The following is a 15,905-nucleotide window of genomic DNA, read 5'->3' as shown; positions in this document are numbered from 1 at the left end:
CAATGAAACAAGAATCAGAGAACCATAAAATGGTTTGGTCTGGAAGATACCTTAAAAACCACCCCGCTCCAATCCCCCTGCCATGGGCAAGGACACCTTCCACCAGACCAGGGTTTTTAGAGCCCTGTCCAACCTGCCCTTCAAATTCCTAAAGGGCTGAGTGCCAGACTGAGCTGACATGATAGGAAAAATCATTCTATCCAGAAATCGGTTTTTATCTCCCTACCCTGAAAAAATCCATTCTATTAGCCACTGCTGGGACTGAATGTTATGCTACGAGGACCTCTGGTCTGATCAGTACAACAAACTTTATGTTCAACACAACATGAATCAAAATTAAAACAAGCCCTTTGACATGAGTCATTTGCTCTTGAGACTGGACTGAGGGGAGCTCAGACCCAGCAGCTGCCTCCTCCTGTCTTGCTGCACACAGAAACCATCACTGGACAAATGATGGAAATTGAGCTTTGCCCAGCATCATCTTTTTTGTTTTTTAGCAGTGTTTCCAGTCTAGCTTAAAACCAAGCATGGAAAACTACATTATTCTTTGCAAAAGAAAACATTCTACAGGGTTTCCTTTAGGATTAACTTAAACTTACTAGACCAGCACTGTTTGTTCTAAAATTCATTGATATTTTATGGACAACCTATTAGGTCACCTCACTTAGAAAAACTGATCTAACTGAAAATTCATTTAGAGAAGAAAAATAAAAATCTGTTATTCCCAATGTCAGCACTCATCCCTTCCTGTATTCTTTTTCCACAACTAAAATTGGGAAAAGTTTGCACAATTCAGGAATGCATTTCAGTCTCTACAAATCTGCATTCTCAGTTTTATGTGGTTTTGTCAAAGTTCTTCCAAACTGTTCCACCTTCAATTTACCTCTGGCCTTTACTGCTTTACCTCCTCCCTTGGCTCCTGCAAACTATTACTTCAAAAAGAAAACACAAACAGATGACAATTTTCTATGAACCTTTCTGCTCAGACCTTCGATTAACCTTTCCCTTTGTACATAAAAACACCAATAAAATATAATCTCCCCCTGGGATCCTGCAGAGATTTGTTCTTTTTTGACCTAATACACAGGTTTTAGCCCAAATGTGTTTCACTTACTGTTTACCTTTGTTTTCTTTCTTCTCTTCTCACCAGGCTTGTCAGAAAAACCCTGAAAATTCACCCAAATTATAAACATTTTTTGGCATATTTTGCCCATTGCCTTGTTAGTGTGTTTAGGCTGTTGTGTGAGGAGAAAGGATCAAGAGCCTGTGAAAGGAAGAGTGCAGTGAAATATTAGGCTGATAAGTGATAATGTTCCCTCCAGGTCCTGCAAGTGCAGAGATATTCTGACACTCGGCGCTTCCTGCTCCTTGTTAATAAAGTTGGCTTCCTGCTGGGCCTGGTGAGTGTCTCTGAGCCAGCCTCCCCTCAGCCAGGAGTTTAATGGGGCTGTTTTCCTGGGTAATCAGGCGGGCTGAGGCTGTGGGCTCCGAGGGCAGGTGGGCTCCCAGCTGGCCAAGCAGGATTTTCCGTGGGAAGGGGACAGAAGCTGTGCTGATGCAGTAGCAGGGATGGACATGGCTGGGAAGGGGTCCCACAGGGTGGTGGGTGTTTGCTTCAGCACAGTGGGGATGGGATGGGAAATGACTCAGTGATCAGAAATCAGCACTGGGGATAAAGGGAGACACCCAAGTACAAAGGCCAGCCCTCCCTCCTGTGCTGTCCCAGGGCTCCTGCCCAAAGGCTCCATCCAGCCCTCCTGGGCCAGGGCTGGCCATGCACCACAGACCTTATTCCAAAACCTGCCATGTGGTGGTGTTTACACAGTTTGCAAGTATTTCAGGAAAAAGCTTTCTGGATGTGACATCCAAAGCCAGCCCTGACCCTGAGAGCCAAGAAGCACTAATACTTGCTTATTTTTACTGCGTGACACAACAGTGAGCTATGAAGTGAGCAAAGTTCTGCTGCTGAGTGTAAGGGCTCTCTAATCTCTGGGTTTGAAAATTTTGCCATACAGTGAAGATGCAGTTAAAACATTGTTACAGCAATCTGCCCTGATTTTGTATTAATGAAGAAATTCAAGCTGTGCCCCCAAGTATGGCGTTGTTCAGCATCACTGTCCTTATCACATCAGTCTTCTCTTCATGATGACATGGAAACAACATAAAACTTCTCAAACTTTTTTTGTTGCTTTGCAACCCAGAGTACAGGAGGGTAAGAATCTGTTCTGGGATGTTCAGTGGAAAATATTCATTGAATTGCAGATGTTTTTCCACAAGGAACCCACAGCTTGCATGCTTCTTAATTTATCTACTTGTAAATTATCTCTTGCAGCTGGCTATCCATGGCCTGTTGCTTCTGCTCCCTGGTGGCCTGGTTAAATAAAGGTGTATTGGAAGAGCAGCCAACTCAGTGCTGCTCTGTGTCCCACCTAAACCTGATTGTGAAATGAATGTATGCATTGGGCTAAAATACACGAAGCTTTGGGGAGGATTTGCAAGTAACATCCAGATATTTGCAAATAGCAAATAATCGCATCCTGAGAATTGAAATAAGCCATCTCAGACCTTTCTTTTTCAAACACAATCATGTTCCATAGTACAGGAGCAGGAGACTATTAATTTGATGATAGATGTGCTTTTCTACCCAACTGGCTATAATCTTTTGCACCCCACAGACTTTTTTCCCTCCTCTTCTCCTCCTCTTTCCTGATCCAGCCTGGGTCAGAGCAGCTTTCTAAAATGTAAAATGCTTTTTAGCTGTAATTCTTTCCATACAATTTCATATTTTAGATATTAAGCCAGCATGTCCAATATGATTTCATCCCCAAGTCTGATTGCCACATTTCTATTCCCAGCATGTTGAGAGAGGCCTCATGGTAACTGTGAGCTTTTTATTCTGGACACCTCACCTTTGATCTTCACAGCACAAAGCATGAAGAGCTGCTCAGATAAGTTCATGGAAAAACTGCTGAGCAGGACTGAGTGGGGAAACGTGAGCCAAGGTGGTGCCAGCTCTGCTGTGGGACCACCAGCTGTCTCCTGCTGTGACTGGGAGAAGGAAATGGACAATTACAAGGGCAGGCACATCCCCACAGTGTCCCTGTTACTTAGAGAATCCTTGATTTTCCATAGTTTGGAGTCTTGGAGGTGGAAAGAGGACAGATTTTAAAGCCACTGCTTCCAGCAGAAAAGTGCATGGTGAGAATCATCTTTTTGGCTCTTCCATGGTCTCTGCTCCCACCCTTCCCCTCCTGGCTGTGCAAGGTCTCTGTAGGATATGACCTTTTAAAAAGAAGATAATACTCAAGTATTTTGAATACCAGCCTTCAGACAGAAGTCAGCTTTCTTGCTGAGCCTGGGAAGGGGATAAATCTGTGTCTATGTGCCCAATCCATGCAATGGCTTGGTGTTGCCTCATCTCCCCTCAGGGCCATTGTAGTGACAGGGTCTGTTAATGACCACTGAGTTCCCAGATTCCACGGTAAAGGAAAGCTTGGCCAGTACCAGGCAGAGATAGAGCAGCAGAGGGAGTCCTGACAGTTTTATTTCAGTTCAAACACACCGTGTTAAACAGAAGGATGGCTGGAGGCACATGGGCAACACAGTCAGGAATATGTTTCGAGGTTGTTTGTATGGATGAGGTGAGACCCCTGATGAAATGACACATTTGGTATTGTCCTTCCACAGTATCAGCACAGGGTTAGGGAGGCAGAGGCTCTTAGATGACAAACCATTGGGAGCAAGAGCTGTGCACGGGGGGAACTTCATGCCCTGAAGTGATGACAACTTTTTACATGAATTTTCCAGAGGACCACCGAAACAAATGACTAAAGTCCTTCAGGGTATCTGCAGTTTCCCTTCATGCAAGTCTTCATTCACAGCTTCTGTAAGGATAAATTTGGCCGAGAGAGAGAGAGTTTTTCTAGGTAAAGCTTGGAAGGTGACAGAGAGGTCTATTACATTTGCACGAGCTTGATTCTGAATTTAAAAACCACATGGATTTACATCCTTTGTTCTGCTTAACCACAGCTGATTACCTTTCATTGGTGATGTTGGATCACCTCAGGTATTTGTTATCATCTTAGTCCCTCCGGCCTCCCCTTGCACTGTGTCTTTGTTCATGTTCAGTCCTAAGAGCAGACAGCACAACTATAAACACTTTTATTGCACCCTTGAATCCCACATTTTCCCTCCTCATATCTCCTTTTACTGCATGGCACCTGTGTTTTGTTTTCATTTCCTCAGAATAAGCAATAAAGCCCTAACTCCATTCAAGGGAGGGGAGCTCGTAACACTGAGCTCCAAGTTTTCTGGCAGAAGCCACAGAGGGAGCAGAGGCAGCCTGGGTGGGTGCAGGGCCTTCACCCCATGCAGGTGGAGGAAGAATCCAGATGAAGTTTTATCTGCTGATGCATACAGTGTGTTTTCCACCCTCAGAAAGGTCATCATCAGTTTTGGGTGGCTGTTATGGAGTGATCCTTTAGTTCTGGGGTGTTGAGCTGCAGTTTATGTATCTTGGGGTAGGGGGGAAGAGTCCAAAGAACTCTTGCTTGAGAAGTAGTCAGGATCCCCAAAGTAGGAATGGCTGAAAAATCACTGTCTAATTAAATCACAAATTATGGTCTTGGCACTGAAAAGAAATCCTTTGGTCATGCCAGTCCTTATCACAAAGCATTTGAATCTCTAAAATAGTGTTATTGGTTAACAATCTGAAGCACTGTAACTGAAAAAATGCTGATCCTCCATGTGAAAACTGTGGGCTTTTATTTTCAGTTGTACTTCTTTCTTGGTTAGCAAAGAAAGGAGCAGCACTTCACAGCCACCTGGCAGCTCCTGTAAAGAGAAAGTCCTGGGGAGTATGAGGTACTAAAGAAAGGCAAGAAAAAATAGCCATAACCTAAATTCTGGGCAAGAAAGGTTTCCAGAGATGTGGAAAAATTGCAATGAAAAGTTCCTTTGCTCACTTTGCAGGGAAGCAGCCTGGTGTAGAGGACCAAAAGGGCTCTTGCACAAAACCCCAATGACACCTGGGCTCACACGGTGTCGAGGGCTTTGCCTCCTCTGCTGCAGCAGCTCCTGCCCCAGGGGCTGTGCTGGGCTCAGGGGGGATCCATGTGAACACATCCTCCAGGCTGTCCTGAGGGCTCGTGGCTGGGGATGCTGCCTGGTGTGCTCCCAGTTTCCCCCAATGCCCTCTCAAGGCACATTGAAGTTTTCATCCCCATGTTCTCTCATACTCCCAGTGCCACACCAGAATGTGTCTCTTGACAACTGGAATTCTCTGGGACTTTATTTGGCTGAAGAAGACATACAGTAAGAAGATTAAGGTACATCCTACAGAAAAGGACCTGGAGATGTATAAGTGGGGAATACTGTGACTCCAGGTGAGGAGAGCTGCCAAAATCTCTTCCCAACTAGGAACCAAATCCAAACAGGATGTTGCACAGAGGGGCTGTGGCCAGCATTGCAAAAGTGCATGAGAGGTTTCTACCACCCTGCTGTAAACTCACACATTGATCAGCCTTGGCTTTTAATGAGCCAGACCAGCAACACATATAACCTACTTTGTCTTAAACATTCCTTCAGTGCCTTTTAAATGATGGTATTTACTGGGCTCCAAACATGCAAACAGGGGCCACTTAATTAACTGCATGTCCCCCCAACATCTTGTATGAATGCGATGGCATTGGACAATGTTTCAGTATTTTTAAAGGCTGCAGGCTATCACCGAGGGCAAGTGACACTGATTGCCAGCAATACACTCCACCACATTCAAGCAGCTTTCCAGGAGCTTTTCCAGTTTCCTAGCAACAAGGCCAGACCTAAAAGTCTTTCTTAACAAGCTGTTTGTCCAGAATATGCACTTATCGCTGCATTGCAAACAGCGAGTGACCTCCCAGGCCAGCTGATTATTAATAGAGGGAAATGTGATGGAAAAGCATATTTCAGCATGGACTATCCCTGCAAATTACTCAGGTAATCAAACATTTGTCAGTGCAGAGAGGGGCATGTGGATTGGAGAGGGACATAGGTGCCCTAATTTGGAAGCATGGTGTTTCTCTGTTCTGCTGGGCTTTTCTAACAAGGTTCAGGGCTGCTCCTGCAGAGTTTTCCAGGGCCACTGCATGGTCTCGGGTGAGATGCTGTGTCCTCTGACTCCCCTGGAGTTTGGAGTGTAGCACAAGAACACAGCAAGTGAGGAACTTTTGCATTATTAAACACATACATGTAAGAGCGAGGAAGCAGCCTTGGGATTTAAAGTGTATCCGAGCATTAACTGCTTTATTTCTTTATTTACTTTTTTCAGCGCTGACTTGCACAGCTAATTAGCTTATTTTCCTCCTTCTCTGTTTTCAGAAGCCCAACTGCCATATTTTTTTCCCCTGGCAAATGGATGTGTTGAAAGACAGCCCTCCTCCACACAGATACATTTTTTTTCACTTCATCCACCTAACCATGATACACTCTGGATGATACATGTAGCTCTGCCCCTCAAGCAATCATTTCCTTTTATGGCTCGGAAGGGACAAAACCAGGTGACAGGCTGAGAAAGTTAAATGCTGAAAGTTTCCAGAACATATTCTGGAGAAGTTGTGCCAACAATCAGAAGCATACAGAAGTAAAATAGAGAGGGCTAGAGAGTGACACTTGACCATCTGCTGGTATTGGGAAATAATAAACACTGAGTAGATATAATAGGAACATTTTCAGATGCTCTGAGAGGGCACAAGTGGCAGCAGCATGCCAGAGTAAACAGAGGTACACACTGGCTAAGGAGTGGGACATGCCCAAATCCTGAATTCCCCATACCCCATTCCCCAACTGCTGAAGTGTGAAGCGCTGGAAGTCAGAATGCATTAAAGCCATTAGGATTCACCCATATAAGATATAATAAGATATAAGATATAATGCCTGGACAGCAGACAGAGATGTATTAGAACAAGTTGGCTTGCACTGCTTTTGCACTGCTTAGCACGGGAATAACTCTTCTCACTTTAATGTACTTATTGCCATTGATTTATTCAGGCTTGAGAGGTGTTGAGCCAACCAAGCTGAAGCAGATCTTTTAGACTGTATGGTTCTGCCAGAAAAAGTGGTAGAATCTCTCATATCTACAGATCTAAAGGAATATCTGTATCTATATCTATATCAATGTGTGTGTGTGACACCTGTCGATGTGCATTTAATTTTTTTGTTTAAGGATATCCATATTGACTTTCACAGGTACCCCTCTTAGAGAGCACTATAGACTGAAGGAGTGCAATTGTGTCAAGATTTGGTACAGAAAGATAACTTTTAGCTGAATCCTGTAGAACAAGGCAAAGTCCTCCTGTGGTTGCATGCTTACATTTTGGTTCCTGAAAAATGTACCCAGCTGCCTAGCAGTGGGAAAACAGCCAACAGATAAGAACAGGACTCTTCTAAGTGAAGGTGATACAATGCAGAGCCCTTTGTAACTGCCTAAAGCAAGCAGAAGAGAATTCCCCACTTCCTGGCTTTCCCACTAGTTTTCTGTAATTCGAGGTGTTGGCTCTCCTCTGCAGATGCTCATTTCTCTCCCCTGACAGTAAAGGCAGCCAGGATGAGGAGGCATTTCTAGGCTGCTTGCATACAATTTGGGGGATTATGACTTTTAAAATTAAAACAAGAGGCAGAAAAGCACTTAATGAGATTTAATCAGAACAAGCAGGGAGGAGAAAGACACAATCTTTCTTACCTCAGATGTGAATTTCTTTTTCCTTGAAATAAAAGAGCAGGATGTTCTGAGGAAGTTTACATCCCAGAACTGAAGTCTGGACAGTCCTTGAACAGCAAGTGATGGCAGAGTCAAGCTCCAAAGGCAGCTGTGTTTTGAGCTTGTCTCAGTACTTTGGAAACATCTGCATTCTTTATCAACATCCATAACCAGTAAAAAGATGAAGCAGTATTTCTGCAGCTGCAGTAGAGTGGTGTAACCAGCATACACCGAGTTTTATTTCAAGTTTTGACTACCTCTCCTGCAAGGGCAGGGGGGGATATTGTGGATGGCTAACACACAAAAGATACTTAAGGTTTGTGGAGTGGTGACTACTGAGTTTTTCATATTATACATGTCAGAGACAGTAAAGAGACTGAGAAAAAGAAAGTCCTTCACATGGGTACCCATCTGCAGTGGGAACCCAGCCCTGAGGCTCAGTGGCAAACAGTAAAAAACAAGGCTGTTGGTGTATGTGTGGAACAGAGGAACTCTTGAGCATCTACTGCAGATAAAATTAGAACAAACCCAAATACTGTGTCTAAACTTGATCTATGACTGATTGCTGTGATCAGAAAATACATGATTGAGCATTAAGAGTCTGCTTGATTTTCAAACAGTCAGGTGTGGGTTGTCTATGATTAAATACTAATAGGAAGGTTTGATCCCATGCTATTTCCTGCCTTGAGGCCAGGGAGATAGCCATACCACATGCTATGCTCTTCTAAGCCATTAACCTTTTTGAAGTTTGCCCATGCTGATTTATCTCTCCATCACAAAAAAAAAAAAAAGCTAGAAACACCCTAGTACCTGGCACTCCAGTGATCCCCTTGATAAAGACAATTTCTCATTTTATGAAGCCATTTATTTAGGTGTCTGCTAATACAAAATGGGACAATCATCTCTATATTGTGGATTGCTTTGATGAGACTTTAAAGGACTTCTCCAAGCTCTCCAAAGACCAATTGTAATGAATATCACAGTCCAATTCACTATGAGATTTCTCCACAAGCCAGAAAATATATACTTTGCCCAGTTCATCAGACAGACAGAAAGCTCATTTGATTAGTAATTAGCCAGCACTGTTCCTCTGCTTTTCAGGGCAGAATGGCTTAAACTATTATGGGCACGTCCTTGAAGAGGGAGAAACGTAGCACAGGACCAAACACAAGTGTGGCTCCTGTGCCTGAGCGTGCAGATCACATCAGTGGCTCTGCACGCTGCTGACAAGGCTCCCCATCAGCTGCAGGCAGGAATATTCCCCCTCTGGCAGAAGCCCTGGTGGCGCTCGTGGTGTGCCAAAGGCAGGCAGCTGCTGCTGAGCTCTGCTCCCTCCTGACAGGACGTGTCCCCTTAGTGCCAGAGCAGTGTCCAGGTCTGAGCAGCTCCCAGGGAGGGACATTAACCTGCAGTGCTGCCTCCTGCACTGCCAGCCTCACCCTCTGCACAGGTGGGAGCGCAGCCCTGGGCAGCTCCTCACTCCTGGGGCTGCTCTGCCTCTGCCCCCCAGACCCGCTCAGGGCTTTCTGTCCTGGGAACATGACTGTGTCAGGAGAGAGAGGGCTCCTCAGCCTGCCTCTGATGCTCTGGGAAGATGTATGTGTGCTTATTTTCAGAGGTTCGCTACTTGAATGGCAAATCAGGACTGATCCAGGCTCTGGTGCACTACAGCTCTGACAGGACTCGGAGAAGTAATACAGAAGAGTCCATGCTGCCCATTGATTGAATTGCAGCCTGACCTCTCCTGCCTCTTTCCCAGCAAGACTTTTGTTCATCTTTTTGTGTTCAGTATTAGCCTCCTCTGATAGCCCCTGTTCCAGTCTGCCAGCAGTATTTATTACCTTTTCCACAGTATGGCTGTTTTCAGTTTTCTTACATTTCCAATTATACTGCACAGTTTCCATTGATCTGTTTTCTGTTAGCATGAAAATCAGAGCTGTGATCTATATAATTTAAGACTCTGCCTTCATTAACCTTCCTTTTGTTTTTAAGGCAGACTATTTAAATTGATCTTTATTAAATAAAATTACAGGAGCTATCAATCCTCATGCTTCATGGTGTAAGTTGATCAGTGGCTAACTCAGGAAGTAATTGCCAGAGCACCTCTTTGTTAGGATACTGATTAGGACAATTAGATGTGTTTCAGCAGTTTTATTCTTTCCAAGGAATATATATCCTCCATAAGGGATAGTATTCTGCACTACAGAATTGCTGGTAAATTTTGATGTCGAATGAGAGAAAAACTGGATGGGATGGAGTCTAGCCATAGCAGCTCATCTCTCAGCTGCCACAGTGGTTAACACCTCTCTGCTGATGCATTTCCAGGGCCAGATCCTCTGCTGATATGCAACAGCACAGATCCACTGACCTTAGGTGATACAAAGATCGTCAGCTTGTGCAATTCAGCACAATTTGAGCAGTGACTAGCTGGTATTTTGCCCTCTCCTGTGCCAAACAGAGATGGAGGTGTGAATATGAGCTTATTTATGAAAAGCACAATTCTCATCTCATTTCTCCAACTGCAAACTGCAACTTCTGACTGTTGTGGTGATACTTCTGTTTTGCACCAAATCAGAATCCTGTACTGTCCAGGGGAATTCAAAAGCTTAAGTATGGGATGTCTGCACTCTCTCAGATATCTCCTCCCTTGCTGTGGTTCTATGTATCCTAGCTTCTTAAATTGACTTTTCACATTGTCTAAACATATTTAGACACAAGATTTTACAATTACAGGAAAGTTGCTTTCAACATCCTCCTACTCTCACTCAGATCCTTTCTCTTTCGCTCTCATGTTCTTAACATATTTAAGAATTCTGCACAAATGAGCATTAATGAACCAATTTAAAATTATTTTTCTATGAGCAATTTCAGCTGCAAGACGCTTGATTATGTGAATCCAAATGATGTGGGTGGGGGGAGGGAGAGCACAGAATGTGTCTTCATTGCAGCAGCCCGTGACCAGTTTAGAGCAGGAGCAGGTATGTGCAGCAGGGCTGAGCTGCCATCCTGTCTGCACAGCACTGCCTGCAGAGGAGATGGTGCAGGGCTGTCAGGGAAACACAGAATCTAACAAAAAAACCACACACAGGCAGGGGGACAAACAGTCCCTTCCTCCCTGTGTCTCTCACTGCCTCTGCAGGACCCTGGTGTGTGCGAGCCCCTCTCCCTCCTTTGGCAGGAGAACCAGCACTGGGGTTTGTGGGGTGGGGTCCCTGAGGAGGAGAAGGTGGAGGAACAGGAAGGGTGGGTGGATTTGTGCCACCACACACAAGGTGCATCAATCCAGGGTGGGAAGAGATTTAACAGCTGTGTCTGTAAGGCACAGTAGCATGTAGGGACTGATGATATCTTAAAAGCTTGTGTGCAGCAGCTGTGCACACTAATATATTGGTTTTCAATTCCAGGTACATTCTTATACTTTAGCTCTATAAATTTTAAAGTTAATTCAGAAAGGAGTTATTCAATTTGCAATAAAATGTGACAGCTTTGTTCTTTTCTTTCTTCCCGAAGCATGAGCAGGGAAGAGAAACTGGTCTGGTGCAGAAACCACTAAACACGAGTTAAACCACCAGAGTTCCAAGGGCTCAGCCCACCTGCTGTGGAAGTTGGGCACCAAATGGGATCCAGCCCACAGCAGCTGAATCATGGCTCCAAACACCTCTGAGAAGGAAGGTTCTTGCCTAGTTTGGGGTGGTTTCCACTTCACCTTCCAGCTCAAGGACAGGTTTTAGTAGAGCAGGCATTACTGACTTTGGGCTTTGATCACTCTGCAAGCGAGGGCTGTCTGGTGGGTGCAGAAAAGGCACTGGTTTCAAAACTCCAGGTTTTTTCCTCCAGCTCTGCTATTGACTTTCTCTCTGACCTTGGGCACATCAATTCTTCCACTGAAGTAAGTGGGAACTCAATTGCATTTTACGTTTCTTTATGAGTCAGATTCTCTTTCTGCAAAATGAGGATCATAACACTTAACTACCTCTCAGAAGTGCTCTGAGGCCTAACAACAAATTAATGTTTAAGATCCTTAGATCTTTTTAAAGAAAATTCCAGTGAAAATTGTCAATTTGTTGAAACTGAAAAGTTCTGCAGATGAGGATTGTTTTCAATGCATTTCTTAGCTTGGGAAAAAAGAAGATTTAAAGCATAGTTTTGAAATGGATGAAATGCCCTGTTTCAGCATTTTGAAAGTGAAACATTTTTGGTTTTCATTTTGAAATTACTTTCCATTTATTTTTTTCATTATATTATGTGCTATAAATATGACACAAAATCAAGGAAAATTGAGGCATGACATCTCTGTTTGTTAAAAGGGAACTGCTTTGAACTACCTGAAAGGGTATTACTTTTTTAATTTCCACTGCAGAGAACTCTGACATCTCCTGGATTTGCTCTGTCTGGCACAATTTCAAAATCCACCAGGAAATGGGATTTTTGTCCTCCTCAGAACACGAGGGCATGAAGTCTGTGACACTGCTCCCAGTGTCATACAGGGCTGCTGTCCTCAGGAACTCTTCTGCTAAAGTGAAAATATCAAATCAGAGAGGTGCAAGGCCTGGGGAAGAAGATAAAAGACATGGTCCAAAGATGTCCAGTCATTTGTAGCTGTGCCCACTGGACACCATTTCCATAAACCTGCAGGTGTTTAAGCATTGGAGCAGGTGACCTTCAATTCCTGCTGAGTGTCTGTTGTGGGAAAATTTAAAATTCTGTCAGATGTTTGCAGGAAAAGCATAAGTAAAGCTGACCCTGCATTAACAGGGTCAGCAGAGATGAACAACACAAATTCTCCTTCAGCCCTGCAGGCTGATGCCAAAACTTGTTTGGGCAATGTGGTGCTGACACCAGGGGGTCCCTGGGAAGGCAGAGGGACCAGGGCAAGGAGAAAGGCAGGAAAAGAGAGGGGAAACTCAGCTTCAAAATGACACCTATGAAAATGAAAGAGAAGCAGAAGGGGAGCTGGCTGAACTCATGAGGCACACCAGCCAAGGAAGAAAGGACATGACTCCTGAGGGGTCCAAACACAACAGATACTAAGAGCAAAACTAAATTCTGCTGGAACATTTGTCCATAATGGCCCTTGCACATTGCACGTGTAATAAACTCTGAAAGAAATCAACTACTGAGAGTTATGCTTCTCACAATGAAAGTTTGCTCTCAAGTCCTTTGCTTTCTACCCAAGCTAAACCATCCCAATTCTTACTCATTCATATCCTGAGCAGAGCCGTAATTTGGCCCCCCTTTTGTGTTCACTTGCTTCCCCTGCTGTTGCAGCAGCAGAGCTGCCCTGAGCGTTCCCAGGAGGACCAAAGCAGGGCTGTGCTGGCTCCCTGGGATGGGAGCTCTCCCAGGAGGACCAAAGCAGGGCTGTGCTGGCTCCCTGGGATGGGAGCTCTCCCAGGAGGACCAAAGCAGGGCTGTGCTGGCTCCCTGGGATGGGACACAGCTCTCCCAGGAGGACCAAAGCAGGGCTGTGCTGGCTCCCTGGGATGGGAGCTCCCCTAGGCAGGGCACTTGGACTTTCACCACCGACCCAGCAGAGCTCAGGGCAGGGAGACAAGGGCCAAGCTGCAAATTAGGCCTCATCTTTTGTGATTCCAGCTGCCAAATGTCTTAATAGCAAGCATTCCATTTTATCCTTGATTGCAAGGGACCCAGAATGTTTCCTGAGAGATGTGGCATGAGGGGGAAAAGGTGCAGCTCTTCTGTCCCAGCCCTCCTCTGTGTGCTCAGGTACCTCAGTAATGTTTTATCAAACATTGCAGGCAAGTGCTGCGGCCACAGGTGTGTAACAAGGGTCTCCTTTAGTGCAAAGGTCACTGGGTGCTTGCAAGCTGATTTCAGGCAGATGAAATGTCCTGTGTTTGCACTGTGGTGCTCTCAGTGCCCACCTGAGCCAGCACTGGTGGCAGCAGGACAGAATGCCTGTGTCACCAGTGCCCTCTCACCCCAGAGACAGCGTGTCTCCACGCCCTGTGACCTTCCTTACTGTGACTCTCCTGGTGATCAGATTAAAGGGAGCAAGGTGAGCCCAGTCCTATCTTTGCTGACACTCTGAATTCCCACTATTTATCAGCTTCTCCTTAAAAGGATTTCAGATTGCATTTCCCTATCTAGCTTATGGAGACTTTCATTTCTGTGACAGGTTGATTCTTTTATCAGGCATTTATAAGGATTTACAATGCCAGTGCACTCCTCGTGCAGCACAGGATTTCTCACAGAACAAACACTGGCAGAGGGATAGAATGCCCTCAGAGCAATTTTTCCTTCTCTTTCCTCTCCCACCTTTCCTAGGCTTTGCAGAGGCAGGTCAGTACAACAAAGGCTGTGAAAACACTAATGCCCTTCCCAAGCATTTTCTGCAGGGATGAGTGACGATGGATGCAGACCCATTAAAAGGGCTGAGTACGTGGGGCTCTCCTGTCCTTGTGAGATGGGGATACAGGCAGCCAGAAATCCCCTGCCAGCAGGTGAACAGCGATAGGCAAAGGAAGAGGAGAAAGGCGCTGAACCCTGCAGGAGATCTGCAGAGAGGAGACAGATACTGGATTTGCAAAATAAAATCCTCCAGGACAGAGCCTGCAGGGCAGGGATTTCTCCTTTTTGACAGCCTACAGTGAATGAAGCACAAAATAGCCTGCTGTCTCTGCAGACAGCAAGGATATTTGGAGATGTCAAACTGTAGTACAGAGGATGCACAAGAGGAATGGAGACACAGCTAACTACCTCCCAGGCTTCTTATTTCTTGTTCCAAGTGGGAGATCCTGAAATCATGCAAGCTTTTCTTGCATTCCTGCTCAATCAAAAATATAGCTTTCTTCCTGCTTTGGGATAGCAGAGGGAAATAAAGCTTTTTTGGTCTTCGTTATCTGTCCTTGGTTCAGATTTAAAATTGCCTGCCACATATTTTCAGTCCTAGCAAGGAACAGAGGAATACCAACGGACACAGTCAGGCATAAAGTCCAGTTTCCCATTTCTAAACTCCAAGCAGAAGCAGTTTCTCAGATTCTTTCAGGGGTTTATAAGGACAGGTTATTTCTGCTGCACAGTTGATAATTTGCCTAATATAGCTCCAGTCTCACACTGAGATTCACTTTCTGATTTGACTTTGATTTGACAGCTGCATTTGGTAGTCTACAATGATCAATAGCACGTTAGCTTTGGTAATACAGTTTCTTGATTTTTAGTTTGAGTTGGTTAAGTGCCTTGATAGAATCTGTAAAGTACCCAGAGGCCCACTAGCTCTGCTAGGACCCCAGGAACAGCTCTTCAGGTAGAGGCTGATCTAAAGCTGCCCTGCTCCCTGCCCAGCTGAGCACCTGGGGAGAACAGGAGCTGCTTCTACCCTGTCCCAGTCCTGCCCTTTCCGAGTTCAGGAGCCTGTCCTTGTGCAGACACTCAGTGAACTGGTTGAGAAAAGCAAGTCACCAGAAACAAAAGTCAAAAGAAATGCCTTTGTGCCACTTTAGGTCACCAAACTGGCTGAGAGCATCAGGCATGCTGGCTCCAGGGGCACAGCAGCATCAAAGCTGGGAGGATGCAGAGAACCAGCTACAGTACTTTACCAGCAGAGAAAGTTCCTCCAGGAAAATGGCAATGCTGCACTATCTATCTATTTGGCTTTCCTCATTAAACATTAAAAGTGTCTTCAGCTGTTTTACCATCACCTGATATTGCCACTTGAATTGTGAATGGCCACATCTACTTGGGGCTTAATGAGGTTTAATTAATTTATAGCCACACCTTACTTCCCTGGTATTAACTTGCCTGCAGATGCATGTGTTTTCCTTAGTCTCTCCTTCAGCTTGAAGGGGCAAAAGGTACTTTGAAGTGATAAATAAGAGTCTCAGGACAGCTGGGGTTGGGATGAGGCGGAGAGATTATGCAGGGAGGGCTTGGTCACAGCAGCCACTAGAAGTAGTAGCACTAAGTTGACAGAGCAAGCAGTAAAGAAGTCACAAAGAAGGGTCTCATCCTGGGTCTGCACAGGGCACAGCAATACAGAGAGGGGAGCTGAGGCTGCCGGCACAAAGCCCCTTCTGGAACTGCAAACTGAGCAGATCTGTGCTCCTGAAAGGGACTGGTCTGAGCCTCCTGCTCTGTCCATGTACTGCTGAGCAGACAGGAATAGAAAGGGGGAACAGGGCAATGTTTGGGAAGGAGCAGCACAGAAAAG

The sequence above is a fragment of the Onychostruthus taczanowskii genome, unplaced genomic scaffold (genome assembly GCF_017590055.1).
Source record: "Onychostruthus taczanowskii isolate IOZ18803 unplaced genomic scaffold, ASM1759005v1 scaffold9, whole genome shotgun sequence".
NCBI lineage: Eukaryota > Metazoa > Chordata > Aves > Passeriformes > Passeridae > Onychostruthus > Onychostruthus taczanowskii.
The sequence above is the reverse complement of the archived record's forward strand: the minus strand, read 5'-3'. Positions refer to the sequence as shown.